The sequence below is a fragment of the Phyllobates terribilis genome, unplaced genomic scaffold, assembly GCF_046119375.1.
Source record: "Phyllobates terribilis strain yellow unplaced genomic scaffold, ASM4611937v1 Scaffold_10__3_contigs__length_209671492, whole genome shotgun sequence".
In the NCBI taxonomy this organism is placed as follows: Eukaryota; Metazoa; Chordata; class Amphibia; order Anura; family Dendrobatidae; genus Phyllobates; species Phyllobates terribilis.
The window spans coordinates 201,976,278-202,002,807 of NW_027362770.1; positions in this window are offsets into that span (position 1 = coordinate 201,976,278).

The window sequence follows — 26,530 nt, forward strand, 5'->3', positions numbered from 1 at the left end:
GTCAGGTATATATTATTGGAGCCAGGAGTATCTATGGGCTCCTGTCAGGTATATATTATTGGAGGCAGGAGAATGTATGGGCTCCTGTCAGGTATATATTATTAGAGGCAGGAGAATGTATGGGCTCCTGTCAGGTATATATTATTGGAGGCAGGAGAATGTATGGGCTCCTGTCAGGTGTATATTATTGGAGGCAGCAGAATGTATGGGCTCCCGTCAGGTATATATTATTGGAGGCAGGAGAATGTATGGGCTCCTGTCAGGTGTATATTATTGGAGGCAGCAGAATGTATGGGCTCCTGTCAGGTATATATTATTGGAGGCAGGAGAATGTATGGGCTCCTGTCAGGTATATATTATTGGAGGCAGGAGAATGTATGGGCTCCTGTCAGGTATATATTATTGGAGGCAGCAGAATCTATGGGCTCCTGTCAGGTATATATTATTGGAGGCAGCAGAATCTATGGGCTCCTGTCAGGTATATATTATTGGAGGCAGGAGAATGTATGGGCTCCTGTCAGGTATATATTATTGCAGGCAGGAGAATGTATGGGCTCCTGTCAGGTATATATTATTGGAGGCAGGAGAATGTATGGGCTCCTGTCAGGTATATATTATTGGAGCCAGGAGTATCTATGGGCTCCTGTCAGGTATATATTATTGGAGGCAGGAGAATGTATGGGCTCCTGTCAGGTATATATTATTGGAGGCAGGAGAATGTATGGGCTCCTGTCAGGTATATATTATTGGAGGCAGGAGAATGTATGGACTCCTGTCTGGTATATATTATTGGAGGCAGCAGAATGTATGCGCTCCTGTCAGGTATATATTATTGGAGGCAGGAGAATGTATGGGTTCCTGTCAGGTATATATTATTGGAGGCAGGAGAATGTATGGACTCCTGTCTGGTATATATTATTGGAGGCAGCAGAATGTATGCGCTCCTGTCAGGTATATATTATTGGAGGCAGGAGAATGTATGGGCTCCTGTCAGGTATATATTATTGGAGGCAGCAGAATGTATGCGCTCCTCTCAGGTATATATTATTGGAGGCAGGAGAATGTATGGGCTCCTGTCTGGTATATATTATTGGAGGCAGCAGAATGTATGCGCTCCTGTCAGGTATATATTATTGGAGGCAGGAGAATGTATGGGCTCCTGTCTGGTATATACTATTGGAGGCAGGAGAATGTATGGGTTCCTGTCAGGTATATATTATTGGAGGCAGGAGAATGTATGGGTTCCTGTCAGGTATATATTATTGGAGGCAGGAGAATGTATGGACTCCTGTCTGGTATATATTATTGGAGGCAGGAGAATGTATGGGCTCCTGTCAGGTATATATTATTGCAGGCAGCAGAATGTATGGGCTCCTGTCAGGTATATATTATTGGAGGCAGGAGAATGTATGGGCTCCTGTCAGGTGTATATTATTGGAGGCAGCAGAATGTATGGGCTCCTGTCAGGTATATATTATTGGAGGCAGGAGAATGTATGGGCTCCTGTCAGGTATATATTATTGGAGGCAGGAGAATGTATGGGCTCCTGTCAGGTATATATTATTGGAGGCAGGAGAATGTATGGGCTCCTGTCAGGTATATATTATTGGAGGCAGGAGAATGTATGGGCTCCTGTCAGGTATATATTATTGGAGGCAGCAGAATCTATGGGCTCCTGTCAGGTATATATTATTGGAGGCAGGAGCATGTATGGGCTCCTGTCAGGTATATATTATTGGAGGCAGGAGAATGTATGGGCTCCTGTCAGGTGTATATTATTGGAGGCAGCAGAATGTATGGGCTCCTGGCAGATATATATTATTGGAGGCAGGAGAATGTATGGGCTCCTGTCAGGTATATATTATTGGAGGCAGGAGAATGTATGGGCTCCTGTCAGGTATATATTATTGGAGGCAGCAGAATGTATGGGCTCCTGTCAGGTATATATTATTGGAGGCAGGAGAATGTATGGGCTCCTGTCAGGTATATATTATTGGAGGCAGGAGAATGTATGGGCTCCTGTCAGGTATATATTATTGGAGGCAGCAGAATCTATGGGCTCCTGTCAGGTATATATTATTGGAGGCAGCAGAATCTATGGGCTCCTGTCAGGTATATATTATTGGAGGCAGGAGAATGTATGGGCTCCTGTCAGGTATATATTATTGCAGGCAGGAGAATGTATGGGCTCCTGTCAGGTATATATTATTGGAGGCAGGAGAATGTATGGGCTCCTGTCAGGTATATATTATTGGAGGCAGCAGAATGTATGGGCTCCTGTCAGGTATATATTATTGGAGGCAGGAGAATGTATGGGCTCCTGTCAGGTATATATTATTGGAGGCAGGAGAATGTATGGGCTCCTGTCAGGTATATATTATTGGAGGCAGCAGAATGTATGGGCTCCTGTCAGGTATATATTATTGGAGGCAGGAGAATGTATGGGCTCCTGTCAGGTATATATTATTGGAGGCAGGAGAATGTATGGGCTCCTGTCAGGTATATATTATTGGAGGCAGGAGAATGTATGGGCTCCTGTCAGGTATATATTATTGGAGGCAGCAGAATGTATGTGCTCCTGTCAGGTATATATTATTGGAGGCAGGAGAATGTATGGGCTCCTGTCAGGTATATATTATTGGAGGCAGCAGAATGTATGGGCTCCTGTCAGGTACATATTATTAGAGGCAGGAGAATGTATGGGCTCCTGTCAGGTATATATTATTGGAGGCAGGAGAATGTATTGGCTCCTGTCAGGTATATATTATTGGAGGCAGCAGAATGTATGGACTCCTGTCAGGTATATATTATTGGAGGCAGCAGAATGTATGGGCTCCTGTCAGGTATATATTATTGGAGGCAGGAGAATGTATGGACTCCTGTCAGGTATATATTATTGGAGGCAGGAGAATGTATGGGCTCCTGTCAGGTATATATTATTGGAGGCAGGAGAATGTATGGGCTCCTGTCAGGTATATATTATTGGAGGCAGCAGAATGTATGGACTCCTGTCAGGTATATATTATTGGAGGCAGCAGAATGTATGGGCTCCTGTCAGGTATATATTATTGGAGGCAGGAGAATGTATGGACTCCTGTCAGGTATATATTATTGGAGGCAGGAGAATGTATGTGCTCCTGTCAGGTATATATTATTGGAGGCAGCAGAATGTATGGGCTCCTGTCAGGTATATATTATTGGAGGCAGGAGAATGTATGGACTCCTGTCAGGTATATATTATTGGAGGCAGGAGAATGTATGGGCTCCTGTCAGGTATATATTATTGGAGGCAGGAGAATGTATGGGCTCCTGTCAGGTATATATTATTGGAGCCAGGAGTATCTATGGGCTCCTGTCAGGTATATATTATTGGAGGCAGGAGAATGTATGGGCTCCTGTCAGGTATATATTATTAGAGGCAGGAGAATGTATGGGCTCCTGTCAGGTATATATTATTGGAGGCAGGAGAATGTATGGGCTCCTGTCAGGTGTATATTATTGGAGGCAGCAGAATGTATGGGCTCCCGTCAGGTATATATTATTGGAGGCAGGAGAATGTATGGGCTCCTGTCAGGTGTATATTATTGGAGGCAGCAGAATGTATGGGCTCCTGTCAGGTATATATTATTGGAGGCAGGAGAATGTATGGGCTCCTGTCAGGTATATATTATTGGAGGCAGGAGAATGTATGGGCTCCTGTCAGGTATATATTATTGGAGGCAGCAGAATCTATGGGCTCCTGTCAGGTATATATTATTGGAGGCAGCAGAATCTATGGGCTCCTGTCAGGTATATATTATTGGAGGCAGGAGAATGTATGGGCTCCTGTCAGGTATATATTATTGCAGGCAGGAGAATGTATGGGCTCCTGTCAGGTATATATTATTGGAGGCAGGAGAATGTATGGGCTCCTGTCAGGTATATATTATTGGAGCCAGGAGTATCTATGGGCTCCTGTCAGGTATATATTATTGGAGGCAGGAGAATGTATGGGCTCCTGTCAGGTATATATTATTGGAGGCAGGAGAATGTATGGGCTCCTGTCAGGTATATATTATTGGAGGCAGGAGAATGTATGGACTCCTGTCTGGTATATATTATTGGAGGCAGCAGAATGTATGCGCTCCTGTCAGGTATATATTATTGGAGGCAGGAGAATGTATGGGTTCCTGTCAGGTATATATTATTGGAGGCAGGAGAATGTATGGACTCCTGTCTGGTATATATTATTGGAGGCAGCAGAATGTATGCGCTCCTGTCAGGTATATATTATTGGAGGCAGGAGAATGTATGGGCTCCTGTCAGGTATATATTATTGGAGGCAGCAGAATGTATGCGCTCCTCTCAGGTATATATTATTGGAGGCAGGAGAATGTATGGGCTCCTGTCAGGTATATATTATTGGAGGCAGGAGAATGTATGGGCTCCTGTCTGGTATATACTATTGGAGGCAGGAGAATGTATGGGTTCCTGTCAGGTATATATTATTGGAGGCAGGAGAATGTATGGGTTCCTGTCAGGTATATATTATTGGAGGCAGGAGAATGTATGGACTCCTGTCTGGTATATATTATTGGAGGCAGGAGAATGTATGGGCTCCTGTCAGGTATATATTATTGCAGGCAGCAGAATGTATGGGCTCCTGTCAGGTATATATTATTGGAGGCAGGAGAATGTATGGGCTCCTGTCAGGTGTATATTATTGGAGGCAGCAGAATGTATGGGCTCCTGTCAGGTATATATTATTGGAGGCAGGAGAATGTATGGGCTCCTGTCAGGTATATATTATTGGAGGCAGGAGAATGTATGGGCTCCTGTCAGGTATATATTATTGGAGGCAGGAGAATGTATGGGCTCCTGTCAGGTATATATTATTGGAGGCAGGAGAATGTATGGGCTCCTGTCAGGTATATATTATTGGAGGCAGCAGAATCTATGGGCTCCTGTCAGGTATATATTATTGGAGGCAGGAGCATGTATGGGCTCCTGTCAGGTATATATTATTGGAGGCAGGAGAATGTATGGGCTCCTGTCAGGTGTATATTATTGGAGGCAGCAGAATGTATGGGCTCCCGTCAGGTATATATTATTGGAGGCAGGAGAATGTATGGGCTCCTGTCAGGTGTATATTATTGGAGGCAGCAGAATGTATGGGCTCCTGGCAGATATATATTATTGGAGGCAGGAGAATTTATGGGCTCCTGTCAGGTATATATTATTGGAGGCAGGAGAATGTATGGGCTCCTGTCAGGTATATATTATTGGAGGCAGCAGAATGTATGGGCTCCTGTCAGGTATATATTATTGGAGGCAGGAGAATGTATGGGCTCCTGTCAGGTATATATTATTGGAGGCAGGAGAATGTATGGGCTCCTGTCAGGTATATATTATTGGAGGCAGCAGAATCTATGGGCTCCTGTCAGGTATATATTATTGGAGGCAGCAGAATCTATGGGCTCCTGTCAGGTATATATTATTGGAGGCAGGAGAATGTATGGGCTCCTGTCAGGTATATATTATTGCAGGCAGGAGAATGTATGGGCTCCTGTCAGGTATATATTATTGGAGGCAGGAGAATGTATGGGCTCCTGTCAGGTATATATTATTGGAGGCAGCAGAATGTATGGGCTCCTGTCAGGTATATATTATTGGAGGCAGGAGAATGTATGGGCTCCTGTCAGGTATATATTATTGGAGGCAGGAGAATGTATGGGCTCCTGTCAGGTATATATTATTGGAGGCAGCAGAATGTATGGGCTCCTGTCAGGTATATATTATTGGAGGCAGGAGAATGTATGGGCTCCTGTCAGGTATATATTATTGGAGGCAGGAGAATGTATGGGCTCCTGTCAGGTATATATTATTGGAGGCAGGAGAATGTATGGGCTCCTGTCAGGTATATATTATTGGAGGCAGCAGAATGTATGTGCTCCTGTCAGGTATATATTATTGGAGGCAGGAGAATGTATGGGCTCCTGTCAGGTATATATTATTGGAGGCAGCAGAATGTATGGGCTCCTGTCAGGTATATATTATTAGAGGCAGGAGAATGTATGGGCTCCTGTCAGGTATATATTATTGGAGGCAGGAGAATGTATTGGCTCCTGTCAGGTATATATTATTGGAGGCAGGAGAATGTAATGGCTCCTGTCAGGTATATATTATTGGAGGCAGGAGAATGTATGGGCTCCTGTCAGGTATATATTATTGGAGGCAGCAGAATGTATGGGCTCCTGTCAGGTATATATTATTAGAGGCAGGAGAATGTATGGGCTCCTGTCAGGTATATATTATTGGAGGCAGGAGAATGTATTGGCTCCTGTCAGGTATATATTATTGGAGGCAGGAGAATGTATGGGCTCCTGTCAGGTATATATTATTAGAGGCAGGAGAATGTATGGGCTCCTGTCAGGTATATATTATTGGAGGCAGGAGAATGTATTGGCTCCTGTCAGGTATATATTATTGGAGGCAGCAGAATGTATGGCCCCTGTCAGGTATATATTATTGGAGGCAGGAGAATGTATGGGCTCCTGTCAGGTATATATTATTGGAGGCAGGAGAATGTATGGGCTCCTGTCAGGTATTTATTATTGGGGGCAGCAGAATGTATGGGCTCCTGTCAGGTATATATTATTGGAGGCAGGAGAATGTATGGGCTCCTGTCAGGTATTTATTATTGGGGGCAGCAGAATGTATGGGCTCCTGTCAGGTATATATAATTGGGGGCAGCAGAATGTATGGGCTCCTGTCAGGTATATATTATTGGAGGCAGGAGAATGTATGGGCTCCTGTCAGGTATATATTATTGGAGGCAGCAGAATGTATGGGCTCCTGTCAGGTATATATTATTGAAGCCAGCAGAATGTATGGGCTCCTGTCAGGTATATATTATTGGAGGCAGGAGAATGTATGTGCTCCTGTCAGGTATATATTATTGGAGGCAGGAGAATGTATGTGCTCCTGTCAGGTATATATTATTGGAGGCAGGAGAATGTATGGGCTCCTGTCAGGTATATATTATTGGAGGCAGCAGAATGTATGGGCTCCTGTCAGGTATATATTATTGGAGGCAGGAGAATGTATGGGCTCCTGTCAGGTATATATTATTGCAGGCAGGAGAATGTATGGGCTCCTGTCAGGTATATATTATTGGAGGCAGGAGAATGTATGGGCTCCTGTCAGGTATATATTATTGGAGGCAGGAGAATGTATGGGCTCCTGTCAGGCATATATTATTGGAGGCAGCAGAATGTATGGGCTCCTGTCAGGTATATATTATTGGATGCAGGAAAATGTATGGGCTCCTGTCAGGTATATATTATTGGAGGCAGGAGAATGTATGGGCTCCTGTCAGGTGTATATTATTGGAGGCAGCAGAATGTATGGGCTCCTGTCAGGTATATATTATTGGAGGCAGGAGAATGTATGGGCTCCTGTCAGGTATATAGTATTGGAGGCAGGAGAATGTATGGGCTCCTGTCAGGTATATATTATTGGAGGCAGCAGAATGTATGGGCTCCTGTCAGGTATATATTATTGGAGGCAGGAGAATGTATGGGCTCCTGTCAGGTATATATTATTGGAGGCAGGAGAATATATGGGCTCCTTTCAGGTATATATTATTGGAGGCAGGAGAATGTATGGGCTCCTGTCAGGTATATATTATTGGAGGCAGGAGAATGTATGGGCTCCTGTCAGGTATATATTATTGGAGGCAGCAGAATGTATGGGCTCCTGTCAGGTATATATTATTGGAGGCAGGAGAATGTATGGGCTCCTGTCAGGTATATATTATTGGAGGCAGCAGAATGTATGGGCTCCTGTCAGGTATATATTATTAGAGGCAGGAGAATGTATGGGCTCCTGTCAGGTATATATTATTGGAGGCAGGAGAATGTATGGGCTCCTGTCAGGTATATATTATTGGAGGCAGCAGAATGTATGGGCTCCTGTCAGGTATATATTATTGGAGGCAGGAGAATGTATGGGCTCCTGTCAGGTATATATTATTGGAGGCAGGAGAATGTATGGGCTCCTGTGTGGTATATATTATTGGAGGCAGGAGACTGTATGGGCTCCTGTAAGGTATATATTATTGGAGGCAGCAGAATGTATGGGCTCCTGTCAGGTATATATTATTGGAGGCAGGAGAGTGTATGGGCTCCTGTCAGGTATATATTATTGGAGGCAGCAGAATGTATGGGCTCCTGTCAGGTATATATTATTGGAGGCAGGAGAATGTATGGGCTTCTATCAGGTATATATTATTGGAGGCAGCAGAATGTATGGGCTCCTGTCAGGTATATATTATTGGAGGCAGGAGAATGTATGGGCTCCTGTCAGGTATATATTATTGGAGGCAGTAGAATGTATAGGCTCCTGGCAGGTATATATTATTGGAGGCAGGAGAATCTATGGACTCCTGTCAGGTATATATTATTGGAGGCAGGAGAATGTATGGGCTCCTGTCAGGTATATATTATTGGAGGCAGGAGAATGTATGGGCTCCTGTCAGGTATATATTATTGAAGCCAGCAGAATGTATGGGCTCCTGTCAGGTATATATTATTGGAGGCAGCAGAATGTATGGCCCCTGTCAGGTATATATTATTGGAGGCAGGAGAATGTATGGGCTCCTGTCAGGTATATATTATTGGAGGCAGGAGAATGTATGGGCTCCTGTCAGGTATTTATTATTGGGGGCAGCAGAATGTATGGGCTCCTGTCAGGTATATATTATTGGAGGCAGGAGAATGTATGGGCTCCTGTCAGGTATTTATTATTGGGGGCAGCAGAATGTATGGGCTCCTGTCAGGTATATATTATTGGAGGCAGGAGAATGTATGGGCTCCTGTCAGGTATATATTATTGGAGGCAGCAGAATGTATGGGCTCCTGTCAGGTATATATTATTGAAGCCAGCAGAATGTATGGGCTCCTGTCAGGTATATTTTATTGGAGGCAGGAGAATGTATGTGCTCCTGTCAGGTATATATTATTGGAGGCAGGAGAATGTATGTGCTCCTGTCAGGTATATATTATTGGAGGCAGGAGAATGTATGGGCTCCTGTCAGGTATATATTATTGGAGGCAGCAGAATGTATGGGCTCCTGTCAGGTATATATTATTGGAGGCAGCAGAATGTATGGGCTCCTGTCAGGTATATATTATTGGAGGCAGGAGAATGTATGGGCTCCTGTCAGGTATATATTATTGGAGGCAGGAGAATGTATGGGCTCCTGTCAGGTATATATTATTGGAGGCAGGAGAATGTATGGGCTCCTGTCAGGTATATATTATTGGAGGCAGCAGAATGTATGGGCTCCTGTCAGGTATATATTATTGGAGGCAGGAGAATGTATGTGCTCCTGTCAGGTATATATTATTGCAGGCAGCAGAATCTATGGGCTCCTTTCAGGTATATATTATTGGAGGCAGGAGAATGTATGGGCTCCTGTCAGGTATATATTATTGCAGGCAGCAGAATGTATGGGCTCCTGTCGGGTATATATTATTGGAGGCAGCAGAATGTATGGGCTCCTGTCAGGTATATATTATTGGAGGCAGGAGAATGTATGGGCTTCTATCAGGTATATATTATTGGAGGCAGCAGAATGTATGGGCTCCTGTCAGGTATATATTATTGGAGGCAGGAGAATGTATGGTCTCCTGTCAGGTATATATTATTGGAGGCAGTAGAATGTATAGGCTCCTGGCAGGTATATATTATTGGAGGCAGGAGAATCTATGGGCTTCTGTCAGGTATATATTATTGGAGGCAGGAGAATGTATGGACTCCTGTCAGGTATATATTATTGGAGGCAGGAGAATGTATGGGCTCCTGTCAGGTATATATTATTGGAGGCAGCAGAATGTATGGGCCCCTGTCAGGTATATATTATTGGAGGCAGGAGAATGTATGGGCTCCTGTCAGGTATTTATTATTGGGGGCAGCAGAATGTAAGGGCTCCTGTCAGGTATATATTATTGGGGGCAGCAGAATGTATGGGCTCCTGTCAGGTATATATTATTGGAGGCAGGAGAATGTATGGGCTCCTGTCAGGTATATATTATTGGAGGCAGCAGAATGTATGGGCTCCTGTCAGGTATATATTATTGAAGCCAGCAGAATGTATGGGCTCCTGTCAGGTATATATTATTGGAGGCAGCAGAATGTATGGGCTCCTGTCAGGTATATATTATTGAAGCCAGCAGAATGTATGGGCTCCTGTCAGGTATATATTATTGGAGGCAGGAGAATGTATGTGCTCCTGTCAGGTATATATTATTGGAGGCAGGAGAACGTATGTGCTCTTGTCAGGTATATATTATTGGAGGCAGGAGAATGTATGGGCTCCTGTCAGGTATATATTATTGGAGGCAGCAGAATGTATGGGCTCCTGTCAGGTATATATTATTGGAGGCAGCAGAATGTATGGGCTCCTGTCAGGTATATATTATTGGAGGCAGGAGAATGTATGGGCTCCTGTCAGGTATATATTATTGGAGGCAGTAGAATGTATAGGCTCCTGGCAGGTATATATTATTGGAGGCAGGAGAATCTATGGACTCCTGTCAGGTATATATTATTGGAGGCAGGAGAATGTATGGGCTCCTGTCAGGTATATATTATTGGAGGCAGGAGAATGTATGGGCTCCTGTCAGGTATATATTATTGAAGCCAGCAGAATGTATGGGCTCCTGTCAGGTATATATTATTGGAGGCAGCAGAATGTATGGCCCCTGTCAGGTATATATTATTGGAGGCAGGAGAATGTATGGGCTCCTGTCAGGTATATATTATTGGAGGCAGGAGAATGTATGGGCTCCTGTCAGGTATTTATTATTGGGGGCAGCAGAATGTGTGGGCTCCTGTCAGGTATATATTATTGGAGGCAGGAGAATGTATGGGCTCCTGTCAGGTATTTATTATTGGGGGCAGCAGAATGTATGGGCTCCTGTCAGGTATATATTATTGGGGGCAGCAGAATGTATGGGCTCCTGTCAGGTATATATTATTGGAGGCAGGAGAATGTATGGGCTCCTGTCAGGTATATATTATTGGAGGCAGCAGAATGTATGGGCTCCTGTCAGGTATATATTATTGAAGCCAGCAGAATGTATGGACTCCTGTCAGGTATATTTTATTGGAGGCAGGAGAATGTATGTGCTCCTGTCAGGTATATATTATTGGAGGCAGGAGAATGTATGTGCTCCTGTCAGGTATATATTATTGGAGGCAGGAGAATGTATGGGCTCCTGTCAGGTATATATTATTGGAGGCAGCAGAATGTATGGGCTCCTGTCAGGTATATATTATTGGAGGCAGCAGAATGTATGGGCTCCTGTCAGGTATATATTATTGGAGGCAGGAGAATGTATGGGCTCCTGTCAGGTATATATTATTGGAGGCAGGAGAATGTATGGGCTCCTGTCAGGTATATATTATTGGAGGCAGGAGAATGTATGGGCTCCTGTGTGGTATATATTATTGGAGGCAGGAGAATGTATGGGCTCCTGTAAGGTATATATTATTGGAGGCAGCAGAATGTATGGGCTCCTGTCAGGTATATATTATTGGAGGCAGGAGAGTGTATGGGCTCCTGTCAGGTATATATTATTGGAGGCAGCAGAATGTATGGGCTCCTGTCAGGTATATATTATTGGAGGCAGGAGAATGTATGGGCTTCTATCAGGTATATATTATTGGAGGCAGCAGAATGTATGGGCTCCTGTCAGGTATATATTATTGGAGGCAGGAGAATGTATGGGCTCCTGTCAGGTATATATTATTGGAGGCAGTAGAATGTATAGGCTCCTGGCAGGTATATATTATTGGAGGCAGGAGAATCTATGGACTCCTGTCAGGTATATATTATTGGAGGCAGGAGAATGTATGGGCTCCTGTCAGGTATATATTATTGGAGGCAGGAGAATGTATGGGCTCCTGTCAGGTATATATTATTGAAGCCAGCAGAATGTATGGGCTCCTGTCAGGTATATATTATTGGAGGCAGCAGAATGTATGGCCCCTGTCAGGTATATATTATTGGAGGCAGGAGAATGTATGGGCTCCTGTCAGGTATATATTATTGGAGGCAGGAGAATGTATGGGCTCCTGTCAGGTATTTATTATTGGGGGCAGCAGAATGTATGGGCTCCTGTCAGGTATATATTATTGGAGGCAGGAGAATGTATGGGCTCCTGTCAGGTATTTATTATTGGGGGCAGCAGAATGTATGGGCTCCTGTCAGGTATATATTATTGGAGGCAGGAGAATGTATGGGCTCCTGTCAGGTATATATTATTGGAGGCAGCAGAATGTATGGGCTCCTGTCAGGTATATATTATTGAAGCCAGCAGAATGTATGGGCTCCTGTCAGGTATATTTTATTGGAGGCAGGAGAATGTATGTGCTCCTGTCAGGTATATATTATTGGAGGCAGGAGAATGTATGTGCTCCTGTCAGGTATATATTATTGGAGGCAGGAGAATGTATGGGCTCCTGTCAGGTATATATTATTGGAGGCAGCAGAATGTATGGGCTCCTGTCAGGTATATATTATTGGAGGCAGCAGAATGTATGGGCTCCTGTCAGGTATATATTATTGGAGGCAGGAGAATGTATGGGCTCCTGTCAGGTATATATTATTGGAGGCAGGAGAATGTATGGGCTCCTGTCAGGTATATATTATTGGAGGCAGGAGAATGTATGGGCTCCTGTCAGGTATATATTATTGGAGGCAGCAGAATGTATGGGCTCCTGTCAGGTATATATTATTGGAGGCAGGAGAATGTATGTGCTCCTGTCAGGTATATATTATTGCAGGCAGCAGAATCTATGGGCTCCTTTCAGGTATATATTATTGGAGGCAGGAGAATGTATGGGCTCCTGTCAGGTATATATTATTGCAGGCAGCAGAATGTATGGGCTCCTGTCGGGTATATATTATTGGAGGCAGCAGAATGTATGGGCTCCTGTCAGGTATATATTATTGGAGGCAGGAGAATGTATGGGCTTCTATCAGGTATATATTATTGGAGGCAGCAGAATGTATGGGCTCCTGTCAGGTATATATTATTGGAGGCAGGAGAATGTATGGTCTCCTGTCAGGTATATATTATTGGAGGCAGTAGAATGTATAGGCTCCTGGCAGGTATATATTATTGGAGGCAGGAGAATCTATGGGCTTCTGTCAGGTATATATTATTGGAGGCAGGAGAATGTATGGACTCCTGTCAGGTATATATTATTGGAGGCAGGAGAATGTATGGGCTCCTGTCAGGTATATATTATTGGAGGCAGCAGAATGTATGGGCCCCTGTCAGGTATATATTATTGGAGGCAGGAGAATGTATGGGCTCCTGTCAGGTATTTATTATTGGGGGCAGCAGAATGTAAGGGCTCCTGTCAGGTATATATTATTGGGGGCAGCAGAATGTATGGGCTCCTGTCAGGTATATATTATTGGAGGCAGGAGAATGTATGGGCTCCTGTCAGGTATATATTATTGGAGGCAGCAGAATGTATGGGCTCCTGTCAGGTATATATTATTGAAGCCAGCAGAATGTATGGGCTCCTGTCAGGTATATATTATTGGAGGCAGCAGAATGTATGGGCTCCTGTCAGGTATATATTATTGAAGCCAGCAGAATGTATGGGCTCCTGTCAGGTATATATTATTGGAGGCAGGAGAATGTATGTGCTCCTGTCAGGTATATATTATTGGAGGCAGGAGAACGTATGTGCTCTTGTCAGGTATATATTATTGGAGGCAGGAGAATGTATGGGCTCCTGTCAGGTATATATTATTGGAGGCAGCAGAATGTATGGGCTCCTGTCAGGTATATATTATTGGAGGCAGCAGAATGTATGGGCTCCTGTCAGGTATATATTATTGGAGGCAGGAGAATGTATGGGCTCCTGTCAGGTATATATTATTGGAGGCAGTAGAATGTATAGGCTCCTGGCAGGTATATATTATTGGAGGCAGGAGAATCTATGGACTCCTGTCAGGTATATATTATTGGAGGCAGGAGAATGTATGGGCTCCTGTCAGGTATATATTATTGGAGGCAGGAGAATGTATGGGCTCCTGTCAGGTATATATTATTGAAGCCAGCAGAATGTATGGGCTCCTGTCAGGTATATATTATTGGAGGCAGCAGAATGTATGGCCCCTGTCAGGTATATATTATTGGAGGCAGGAGAATGTATGGGCTCCTGTCAGGTATATATTATTGGAGGCAGGAGAATGTATGGGCTCCTGTCAGGTATTTATTATTGGGGGCAGCAGAATGTGTGGGCTCCTGTCAGGTATATATTATTGGAGGCAGGAGAATGTATGGGCTCCTGTCAGGTATTTATTATTGGGGGCAGCAGAATGTATGGGCTCCTGTCAGGTATATATTATTGGGGGCAGCAGAATGTATGGGCTCCTGTCAGGTATATATTATTGGAGGCAGGAGAATGTATGGGCTCCTGTCAGGTATATATTATTGGAGGCAGCAGAATGTATGGGCTCCTGTCAGGTATATATTATTGAAGCCAGCAGAATGTATGGACTCCTGTCAGGTATATTTTATTGGAGGCAGGAGAATGTATGTGCTCCTGTCAGGTATATATTATTGGAGGCAGGAGAATGTATGTGCTCCTGTCAGGTATATATTATTGGAGGCAGGAGAATGTATGGGCTCCTGTCAGGTATATATTATTGGAGGCAGCAGAATGTATGGGCTCCTGTCAGGTATATATTATTGGAGGCAGCAGAATGTATGGGCTCCTGTCAGGTATATATTATTGGAGGCAGGAGAATGTATGGGCTCCTGTCAGGTATATATTATTGGAGGCAGGAGAATGTATGGGCTCCTGTCAGGTATATATTATTGGAGGCAGGAGAATGTATGGGCTCCTGTCAGGTATATATTATTGGAGGCAGCAGAATGTATGGGCTCCTGTCAGGTATATATTATTGGAGGCAGGAGAATGTATGTGCTCCTGTCAGGTATATATTATTGCAGGCAGCAGAATCTATGGGCTCCTTTCAGGTATATATTATTGGAGGCAGGAGAATGTATGGGCTCCTGTCAGGTATATATTATTGCAGGCAGCAGAATGTATGGGCTCCTGTCGGGTATATATTATTGGAGGCAGCAGAATGTATGGGCTCCTGTCAGGTATATATTATTGGAGGCAGGAGAATGTATGGGCTTCTATCAGGTATATATTATTGGAGGCAGCAGAATGTATGGGCTCCTGTCAGGTATATATTATTGGAGGCAGGAGAATGTATGGGCTCCTGTCAGGTATATATTATTGGAGGCAGTAGAATGTATAGGCTCCTGGCAGGTATATATTATTGGAGGCAGGAGAATCTATGGGCTTCTGTCAGGTATATATTATTGGAGGCAGGAGAATGTATGGACTCCTGTCAGGTATATATTATTGGAGGCAGGAGAATGTATGGGCTCCTGTCAGGTATATATTATTGGAGGCAGCAGAATGTATGGGCCCCTGTCAGGTATATATTATTGGAGGCAGGAGAATGTATGGGCTCCTGTCAGGTATTTATTATTGGGGGCAGCAGAATGTAAGGGCTCCTGTCAGGTATATATTATTGGGGGCAGCAGAATGTATGGGCTCCTGTCAGGTATATATTATTGGAGGCAGGAGAATGTATGGGCTCCTGTCAGGTATATATTATTGGAGGCAGCAGAATGTATGGGCTCCTGTCAGGTATATATTATTGAAGCCAGCAGAATGTATGGGCTCCTGTCAGGTATATATTATTGGAGGCAGGAGAATGTATGTGCTCCTGTCAGGTATATATTATTGGAGGCAGGAGAATGCATGTGCTCCTGTCAGGTATATATTATTGGAGGCAGGAGAATGTATGGGCTCCTGTCAGGTATATATTATTGGAGGCAGCAGAATGTATGGGCTCCTGTCAGGTATATATTATTGGAGGCAGCAGAATGTATGGGCTCCTGTCAGGTATATATTATTGGAGGCAGGAGAATGTATGGGCTACTGTCAGGTATATATTATTGGAGGCAGCAGAATGTATGGGCTCCTGTCAGGTATATATTATTGGAGGCAGGAGAATGTATGGGCTCCTGTCAGGTATATATTATTGGAGGCAGGAGAATGTATGGGCTCCTGTCAGGTATATATTATTGGAGGCAGCAGAATGTATGGGCTCCTGTCAGGTATATATTATTGGAGGCAGGAGAATGTATGTGCTCCTGTCAGGTATATATTATTGCAGGCAGCAGAATCTATAGGCTCCTGTCAGGTATATATTATTGGAGGCAGGAGAATGTATGGGCTCCTGTCAGGTATATATTATTGGAGGCAGCAGAATGTATGGGCCCCTGTCAGGTATATATTATTGGAGGCAGGAGAATGTATGGGCTCCTGTCAGGTATTTATTATTGGGGGCAGCAGAATGTAAGGGCTCCTGTCAGGTATATATTATTGGGGGCAGCAGAATGTATGGGCTCCTGTCAGGTATATATTATTGGAGGCAGGAGAATGTATGGGCTCCTGTCAGGTATATATTATTGGAGGCAGCAGAATGTATGGGCTCCTGTCAGGTATATATTATTGAAGCCAGCAGAATGTATGGGCTCCTGTCAGGTATATATTATTGGAGGCAGCAGAATGTATGGGCTCCTGTCAGGTATATATTATTGAAGCCAGCAGAATGTATGGGCTCCTGTCAGGTATATATTATTGGAGGCAGGAGAATGTATGTGCTCCTGTCAGGTATATATTATTGGAGGCAGGAGAACGTATGTGCTCTTGTCAGGTATATATTATTGGAGGCAGGAGAATGTATGGGCTCCTGTCAGGTATATATTATTGGAGGCAGCAGAATGTATGGGCTCCTGTCAGGTATATATTATTGGAGGCAGCAGAATGTATGGGCTCCTGTCAGGTATATATTATTGGAGGCAGGAGAATGTATGGGCTCCTGTCAGGTATATATTATTGGAGGCAGTAGAATGTATAGGCTCCTGGCAGGTATATATTATTGGAGGCAGGAGAATCTATGGACTCCTGTCAGGTATATATTATTGGAGGCAGGAGAATGTATGGGCTCCTGTCAGGTATATATTATTGGAGGCAGGAGAATGTATGGGCTCCTGTCAGGTATATATTATTGAAGCCAGCAGAATGTATGGGCTCCTGTCAGGTATATATTATTGGAGGCAGCAGAATGTATGGCCCCTGTCAGGTATATATTATTGGAGGCAGGAGAATGTATGGGCTCCTGTCAGGTATATATTATTGGAGGCAGGAGAATGTATGGGCTCCTGTCAGGTATTTATTATTGGGGGCAGCAGAATGTATGGGCTCCTGTCAGGTATATATTATTGGAGGCAGGAGAATGTATGGGCTCCTGTCAGGTATTTATTATTGGGGGCAGCAGAATGTATGGGCTCCTGTCAGGTATATATTATTGGGGGCAGCAGAATGTATGGGCTCCTGTCAGGTATATATTATTGGAGGCAGGAGAATGTATGGGCTCCTGTCAGGTATATATTATTGGAGGCAGCAGAATGTATGGGCTCCTGTCAGGTATATATTATTGAAGCCAGCAGAATGTATGGGCTCCTGTCAGGTATATTTTATTGGAGGCAGGAGAATGTATGTGCTCCTGTCAGGTATATATTATTGGAGGCAGGAGAATGTATGTGCTCCTGTCAGGTATATATTATTGGAGGCAGGAGAATGTATGGGCTCCTGTCAGGTATATATTATTGGAGGCAGCAGAATGTATGGGCTCCTGTCAGGTATATATTATTGGAGGCAGCAGAATGTATGGGCTCCTGTCAGGTATATATTATTGGAGGCAGGAGAATGTATGGGCTCCTGTCAGGTATATATTATTGGAGGCAGGAGAATGTATGGGCTCCTGTCAGGTATATATTATTGGAGGCAGGAGAATGTATGGGCTCCTGTCAGGTATATATTATTGGAGGCAGCAGAATGTATGGGCTCCTGTCAGGTATATATTATTGGAGGCAGGAGAATGTATGTGCTCCTGTCAGGTATATATTATTGCAGGCAGCAGAATCTATGGGCTCCTTTCAGGTATATATTATTGGAGGCAGGAGAATGTATGGGCTCCTGTCAGGTATATATTATTGCAGGCAGCAGAATGTATGGGCTCCTGTCGGGTATATATTATTGGAGGCAGCAGAATGTATGGGCTCCTGTCAGGTATATATTATTGGAGGCAGGAGAATGTATGGGCTTCTATCAGGTATATATTATTGGAGGCAGCAGAATGTATGGGCTCCTGTCAGGTATATATTATTGGAGGCAGGAGAATGTATGGGCTCCTGTCAGGTATATATTATTGGAGGCAGTAGAATGTATAGGCTCCTGGCAGGTATATATTATTGGAGGCAGGAGAATCTATGGGCTTCTGTCAGGTATATATTATTGGAGGCAGGAGAATGTATGGACTCCTGTCAGGTATATATTATTGGAGGCAGGAGAATGTATGGGCTCCTGTCAGGTATATATTATTGGAGGCAGCAGAATGTATGGGCCCCTGTCAGGTATATATTATTGGAGGCAGGAGAATGTATGGGCTCCTGTCAGGTATTTATTATTGGGGGCAGCAGAATGTAAGGGCTCCTGTCAGGTATATATTATTGGGGGCAGCAGAATGTATGGGCTCCTGTCAGGTATATATTATTGGAGGCAGGAGAATGTATGGGCTCCTGTCAGGTATATATTATTGGAGGCAGCAGAATGTATGGGCTCCTGTCAGGTATATATTATTGAAGCCAGCAGAATGTATGGGCTCCTGTCAGGTATATATTATTGGAGGCAGGAGAATGTATGTGCTCCTGTCAGGTATATATTATTGGAGGCAGGAGAATGCATGTGCTCCTGTCAGGTATATATTATTGGAGGCAGGAGAATGTATGGGCTCCTGTCAGGTATATATTATTGGAGGCAGCAGAATGTATGGGCTCCTGTCAGGTATATATTATTGGAGGCAGCAGAATGTATGGGCTCCTGTCAGGTATATATTATTGGAGGCAGGAGAATGTATGGGCTACTGTCAGGTATATATTATTGGAGGCAGCAGAATGTATGGGCTCCTGTCAGGTATATATTATTGGAGGCAGGAGAATGTATGGGCTCCTGTCAGGTATATATTATTGGAGGCAGGAGAATGTATGGGCTCCTGTCAGGTATATATTATTGGAGGCAGCAGAATGTATGGGCTCCTGTCAGGTATATATTATTGGAGGCAGGAGAATGTATGTGCTCCTGTCAGGTATATATTATTGCAGGCAGCAGAATCTATAGGCTCCTGTCAGGTATATATTATTGGAGGCAGGAGAATGTATGGGCTCCTGTCAGGTATATATTATTGCAGGCAGCAGAATGTATGGGCTCCTGTCGGGTATATATTATTGGAGGCAGGAGAATGTACGGGCTCCTGTCAGGTATATATTATTGGAGGCAGGAGAATGTATGGGCTCCTGTCAGGTATATATTATTGGAGGCAGGAGAATGTATGGGCTCCTGTCAGGTATATATTATTGCAGGCAGCAGAATGTATGGGCTCCTGTCGGGTATATATTATTGGAGGCAGGAGAATGTATGGGCTCCTGTCAGGTATATATTATTGGAGGCAGGAGAATGTATGGGCTCCTGTCAGGTATATATTATTGGAGGCAGGAGAATGTATGGGCTCCTGTCAGGTATATATTACTGGAGGCTGGAGAATGTATGGGCTCCTGTCAGGTATATATTATTGGAGGCAGGAGAATGTATGGGCTACTGTCAGGTATATATTATTGGAGGCAGGAGAATGTATGGGCTCCTGTCAGGTATATATTATTGGAGGCAGGAGAATGTATGGGCTCCTGTCAGGTATATATTATTGGAGGCAGCAGAATGTATGGGCTCCTGTCAGGTATATATTATTGGAAGCAGGAGAATGTATGGGCTCCTGTCAGGTATATATTATTGGAGGCAGGAGAATGTATGGGTTTCTGTCAGGTATATATTATTGGAGGCAGGAGAATGTATGGGCTACTGTCAGGTATATATTATTGGAGGCAGGAGAATGTATGGGCTCCTGTCAGGTATATATTATTGTAGGCAGGAGAATGTATGGGCTCCTGTCAGGTATATATTATTGGAGGCAGCAGAATGTATGGGCTCCTGTCAGGTATATATTATTGGAGGCAGCAGAATGTATGGACTCCTGTCAGGTATATATTATTGGAGGTAGGAGAATGTATGGGCTCCTGTCAGGTATATATTATTGGAGGCAGCAGAATGTATGGGCTCCTGTCAGGTATATATTATTGGAGGCAGGAGAATGTATGGACTCCTGTCAGGTATATATTATTGGAGGCAGGAGAATCTATGGGCTCCTGTCAGGTATATATTATTGGAGGCAGGAGAATGTATGGACTCCTGTCAGGTATATATTATTGGAGGCAGCAGAATGTATGGGCTCCTGTCAGGTATATATTATTGGAGGCAGCACAATGTATGGGCTCCTGTCAGGTATATATTATTGGAGGCAGGAGAATGTATGGGCTCCTGTCAGGTATATATTATTGGAGGCAGCAGAATGTATGGGCTCCTGTCAGGTATATATTATTGGAGGCAGGAGAATGTATGGGCTCCTGTCAGGTATATATTATTGGAGGCAGCAGAATGTATGGGCTCCTGTCAGGTATATATTATTGGAGGCAGGAGAATGTATGTGCTCCTGTCAGGTATATATTATTGGAGGCAGCAGAATCTATGGGCTCCTGTCAGGTATATATTATTGGAGGCAGGAGAATGTATGGGCTCCTGTCAGGTATATATTATTGTAGGCAGCAGAATGTATGGGCTCCTGTCGGGTATATATTATTGGAGGCAGGAGAATGTATGGGCTCCTGTCAGGTTTATATTATTGGAGGCAGGAGAATGTATGGGCTCCTGTCAGGTATATATTATTGGAGGCAGGAGAATGTATGGGCTTCTGTCAGGTATATATTATTGCAGGCAGCAGAATGTATGGGCTCCTGTCGGGTATATATTATTGGAGGCAGGAGAATGTATGGGCTCCTGTCAGGTATATATTATTGGAGGCAGGAGAATGTATGGGCTCCTGTCAGGTATATATTATTGCAGGCAGCAGAATGTATGGGCTCCTGTCGGGTATATATTATTGGAGGCAGGAGAATGTATGGGCTCCTGTCAGGTATATATTATTGGAGGCAGGACAATGTATGGGCTCCTGTCAGGTATATATTATTGGAGGCAGGAGAATGTATGGGCTCCTGTCAGGTATATATTATTGGAGGCTGGAGAATGTATGGGCTCCTGTCAGGTATATATTATTGGAGGCAGGAGAATGTATGGGCTACTGTCAGGTATATATTATTGGAGGCAGGAGAATATATGGGCTCCTGTCAGGTATATATTATTGGAGGCAGGAGAATGTATGGGCTCCTGTCAGGTATATATTATTGGAGGCAGCAGAATGTATGGGCTCCTGTCAGGTATATATTATTGGAGGCAGGAGAATGTATGGGCTCCTGTCAGGTATATATTATTGGAGGCAGCAGAATGTATGAGCTCCTGTCAGGTATATATTATTGGAAGCAAGAGAATGTATGGGCTCCTGTCAGGTATATATTATTGGAGGCAGCAGAATGTATGAGCTCCTGTCAGGTATATATTATTGGAGGCAGGAGAATGTATGGGCTCCTGTCAGGTATATATTATTGGAGGCAGCAGAATGTATGGGCTCCTGTCAGGCATATATTATTGGAGGCAGGAGAATATATGAGCTCCTGTCAGGTATATATTATTGGAGACAGCAGAATGTATGGACTCCTGTCAGGTATATATTATTGGAGGCAGGAGAATCTATGGGCTCCTGTCAGGTATATATTATTGGAGGCAGGAGAATGTATGGACTCCTGTCAGGTATATATTATTGGAGGCAGCAGAATGTATGGGCTCCTGTCAGGTATATATTATTGGAGGCAACACAATGTATGGGCTCCTGTCAGGTATATATTATTGGAGGCAGGAGAATGTATGGGCTCCTGTCAGGTATATATTATTGGAGGCAGGAGAATGTATGGGCTCCTGTCAGGTATATATTATTGGAGGCAGGAGAATGTATGGGCTCCTGTCAGGTATAGATTATTGGAGGCAGGAGAATGTATGGACTCCTGTCAGGTATATATTATTGGAGGCAGGAGAATGTATGGGCTCCTGTCAGGTGTATATTATTGGAGGCAGCACAATGTATGGGCTCCTGTCAGGTATATATTATTGGAGGCAGGAGAATGTATGGGCTCCTGTCAGGTATATATTATTGGAGGCAGGAGAATGTATGGGCTCCTGTCAGGTATATATTATTGGAGGCAGCAGAATGTATGGGCTCCTGTCAGGTATATATTATTGGAGGCAGGAGAATGTATGGGCTCCTGTCAGGTATATATTATTGGAGGCAGGAGAATCTATGGGCTCCTGTCAGGTATATATTATTGGAGGCAGGAGAATGTATGGGCTCCTGTCAGGTATATATTATTGGAGGCAGCAGAATGTATGGGCTCCTGTCAGGTATATATTATTGGAGGCAGGAGAATGTATGGGCTCCTGTCAGGTATATATTATTGGAGGCAGCAGAATGTATGGACTCCTGTCAGGTATATATTATTGGAGGCAGCAGAATGTATGGGCTCCTGTCAGGTATATATTATTGGAGGCAGGAGAATGTATGGACTCCTGTCAGGTATATATTATTGGAGACAGGAGAATGTATGGGCTCCTGTCAGGTATATATTATTGGAGGCAGGAGAATGTATGGGCTCCTGTCAGGTATATATTATTGGAGCCAGGAGTATCTATGGGCTCCTGTCAGGTATATATTATTGGAGGCAGGAGAATGTATGGGCTCCTGTCAGGTATATATTATTAGAGGCAGGAGAATGTATGGGCTCCTGTCAGGTATATATTATTGGAGGCAGGAGAATGTATGGGCTCCTGTCAGGTGTATATTATTGGAGGCAGCAGAATGTATGGGCTCCCGTCAGGTATATATTATTGGAGGCAGGAGAATGTATGGGCTCCTGTCAGGTGTATATTATTGGAGGCAGCAGAATGTATGGGCTCCTGTCAGGTATATATTATTGGAGGCAGGAGAATGTATGGGCTCCTGTCAGGTATATATTATTGGAGGCAGGAGAATGTATGGGCTCCTGTCAGGTATATATTATTGGAGGCAGCAGAATCTATGGGCTCCTGTCAGGTATATATTATTGGAGGCAGCAGAATCTATGGGCTCCTGTCAGGTATATATTATTGGAGGCAGGAGAATGTATGGGCTCCTGTCAGGTATATATTATTGCAGGCAGGAGAATTTATGGGCTCCTGTCAGGTATATATTATTGGAGGCAGGAGAATGTATGGGCTCCTGTCAGGTATATATTATTGGAGCCAGGAGTATCTATGGGCTCCTGTCAGGTATATATTATTGGAGGCAGGAGAATGTATGGGCTCCTGTCAGGTATATATTATTGGAGGCAGGAGAATGTATGGGCTCCTGTCAGGTATATATTATTGGAGGCAGGAGAATGTATGGACTCCTGTCTGGTATATATTATTGGAGGCAGCAGAATGTATGCGCTCCTGTCAGGTATATATTATTGGAGGCAGGAGAATGTATGGGTTCCTGTCAGGTATATATTATTGGAGGCAGGAGAATGTATGGACTCCTGTCTGGTATATATTATTGGAGGCAGCAGAATGTATGCGCTCCTGTCAGGTATATATTATTGGAGGCAGGAGAATGTATGGGCTCCTGTCAGGTATATATTATTGGAGGCAGCAGAATGTATGCGCTCCTCTCAGGTATATATTATTGGAGGCAGGAGAATGTATGGGCTCCTGTCAGGTATATATTATTGGAGGCAGGAGAATGTATGGGCTCCTGTCTGGTATATACTATTGGAGGCAGGAGAATGTATGGGTTCCTGTCAGGTATATATTATTGGAGGCAGGAGAATGTATGGGTTCCTGTCAGGTATATATTATTGGAGGCAGGAGAATGTATGGACTCCTGTCTGGTATATATTATTGGAGGCAGGAGAATGTATGGGCTCCTGTCAGGTATATATTATTGCAGGCAGCAGAATGTATGGGCTCCTGTCAGGTATATATTATTGGAGGCAGGAGAATGTATGGGCTCCTGTCAGGTGTATATTATTGGAGGCAGCAGAATGTATGGGCTCCTGTCAGGTATATATTATTGGAGGCAGGAGAATGTATGGGCTCCTGTCAGGTATATATTATTGGAGGCAGGAGAATGTATGGGCTCCTGTCAGGTATATATTATTGGAGGCAGGAGAATGTATGGGCTCCTGTCAGGTATATATTATTGGAGGCAGGAGAATGTATGGGCTCCTGTCAGGTATATATTATTGGAGGCAGCAGAATCTATGGGCTCCTGTCAGGTATATATTATTGGAGGCAGGAGCATGTATGGGCTCCTGTCAGGTATATATTATTGGAGGCAGGAGAATGTATGGGCTCCTGTCAGGTGTATATTATTGGAGGCAGCAGAATGTATGGGCTCCCGTCAGGTATATATTATTGGAGGCAGGAGAATGTATGGGCTCCTGTCAGGTGTATATTATTGGAGGCAGCAGAATGTATGGGCTCCTGGCAGATATATATTATTGGAGGCAGGAGAATGTATGGGCTCCTGTCAGGTATATATTATTGGAGGCAGGAGAATGTATGGGCTCCTGTCAGGTATATATTATTGGAGGCAGCAGAATGTATGGGCTCCTGTCAGGTATATATTATTGGAGGCAGGAGAATGTATGGGCTCCTGTCAGGTATATATTATTGGAGGCAGGAGAATGTATGGGCTCCTGTCAGGAATATATTATTGGAGGCAGCAGAATCTATGGGCTCCTGTCAGGTATATATTATTGGAGGCAGCAGAATCTATGGGCTCCTGTCAGGTATATATTATTGGAGGCAGGAGAATGTATGGGCTCCTGTCAGGTATATATTATTGCAGGCAGGAGAATGTATGGGCTCCTGTCAGGTATATATTATTGGAGGCAGGAGAATGTATGGGCTCCTGTCAGGTATATATTATTGGAGGCAGCAGAATGTATGGGCTCCTGTCAGGTATATATTATTGGAGGCAGGAGAATGTATGGGCTCCTGTCAGGTATATATTATTGGAGGCAGGAGAATGTATGGGCTCCTGTCAGGTATATATTATTGGAGGCAGCAGAATGTATGGGCTCCTGTCAGGTATATATTATTGGAGGCAGGAGAATGTATGGGCTCCTGTCAGGTATATATTATTGGAGGCAGGAGAATGTATGGGCTCCTGTCAGGTATATATTATTGGAGGCAGGAGAATGTATGGGCGCCTGTCAGGTATATATTATTGGAGGCAGCAGAATGTATGTGCTCCTGTCAGGTATATATTATTGGAGGCAGGAGAATGTATGGGCTCCTGTCAGGTATATATTATTGGAGGCAGCAGAATGTATGGGCTCCTGTCAGGTATATATTATTAGAGGCAGGAGAATGTATGGGCTCCTGTCAGGTATATATTATTGGAGGCAGGAGAATGTATTGGCTCCTGTCAGGTATATATTATTGGAGGCAGCAGAATGTATGGACTCCTGTCAGGTATATATTATTGGAGGCAGCAGAATGTATGGGCTCCTGTCAGGTATATATTATTGGAGGCAGGAGAATGTATGGACTCCTGTCAGGTATATATTATTGGAGGCAGGAGAATGTATGGGCTCCTGTCAGGTATATATTATTGGAGGCAGGAGAATGTATGGGCTCCTGTCAGGTATATATTATTGGAGGCAGCAGAATGTATGGACTCCTGTCAGGTATATATTATTGGAGGCAGCAGAATGTATGGGCTCCTGTCAGGTATATATTATTGGAGGCAGGAGAATGTATGGACTCCTGTCAGGTATATATTATTGGAGGCAGGAGAATGTATGGGCTCCTGTCAGGTATATATTATTGGAGGCAGGAGAATGTATGGGCTCCTGTCAGGTATATATTATTGGAGCCAGGAGTATCTATGGGCTCCTGTCAGGTATATATTATTGGAGGCAGGAGAATGTATGGGCTCCTGTCAGGTATATATTATTAGAGGCAGGAGAATGTATGGGCTCCTGTCAGGTATATATTATTGGAGGCAGGAGAATGTATGGGCTCCTGTCAGGTGTATATTATTGGAGGCAGCAGAATGTATGGGCTCCCGTCAGGTATATATTATTGGAGGCAGGAGAATGTATGGGCTCCTGTCAGGTGTATATTATTGGAGGCAGCAGAATGTATGGGCTCCTGTCAGGTATATATTATTGGAGGCAGGAGAATGTATGGGCTCCTGTCAGGTATATATTATTGGAGGCAGGAGAATGTATGGGCTCCTGTCAGGTATATATTATTGGAGGCAGCAGAATCTATGGGCTCCTGTCAG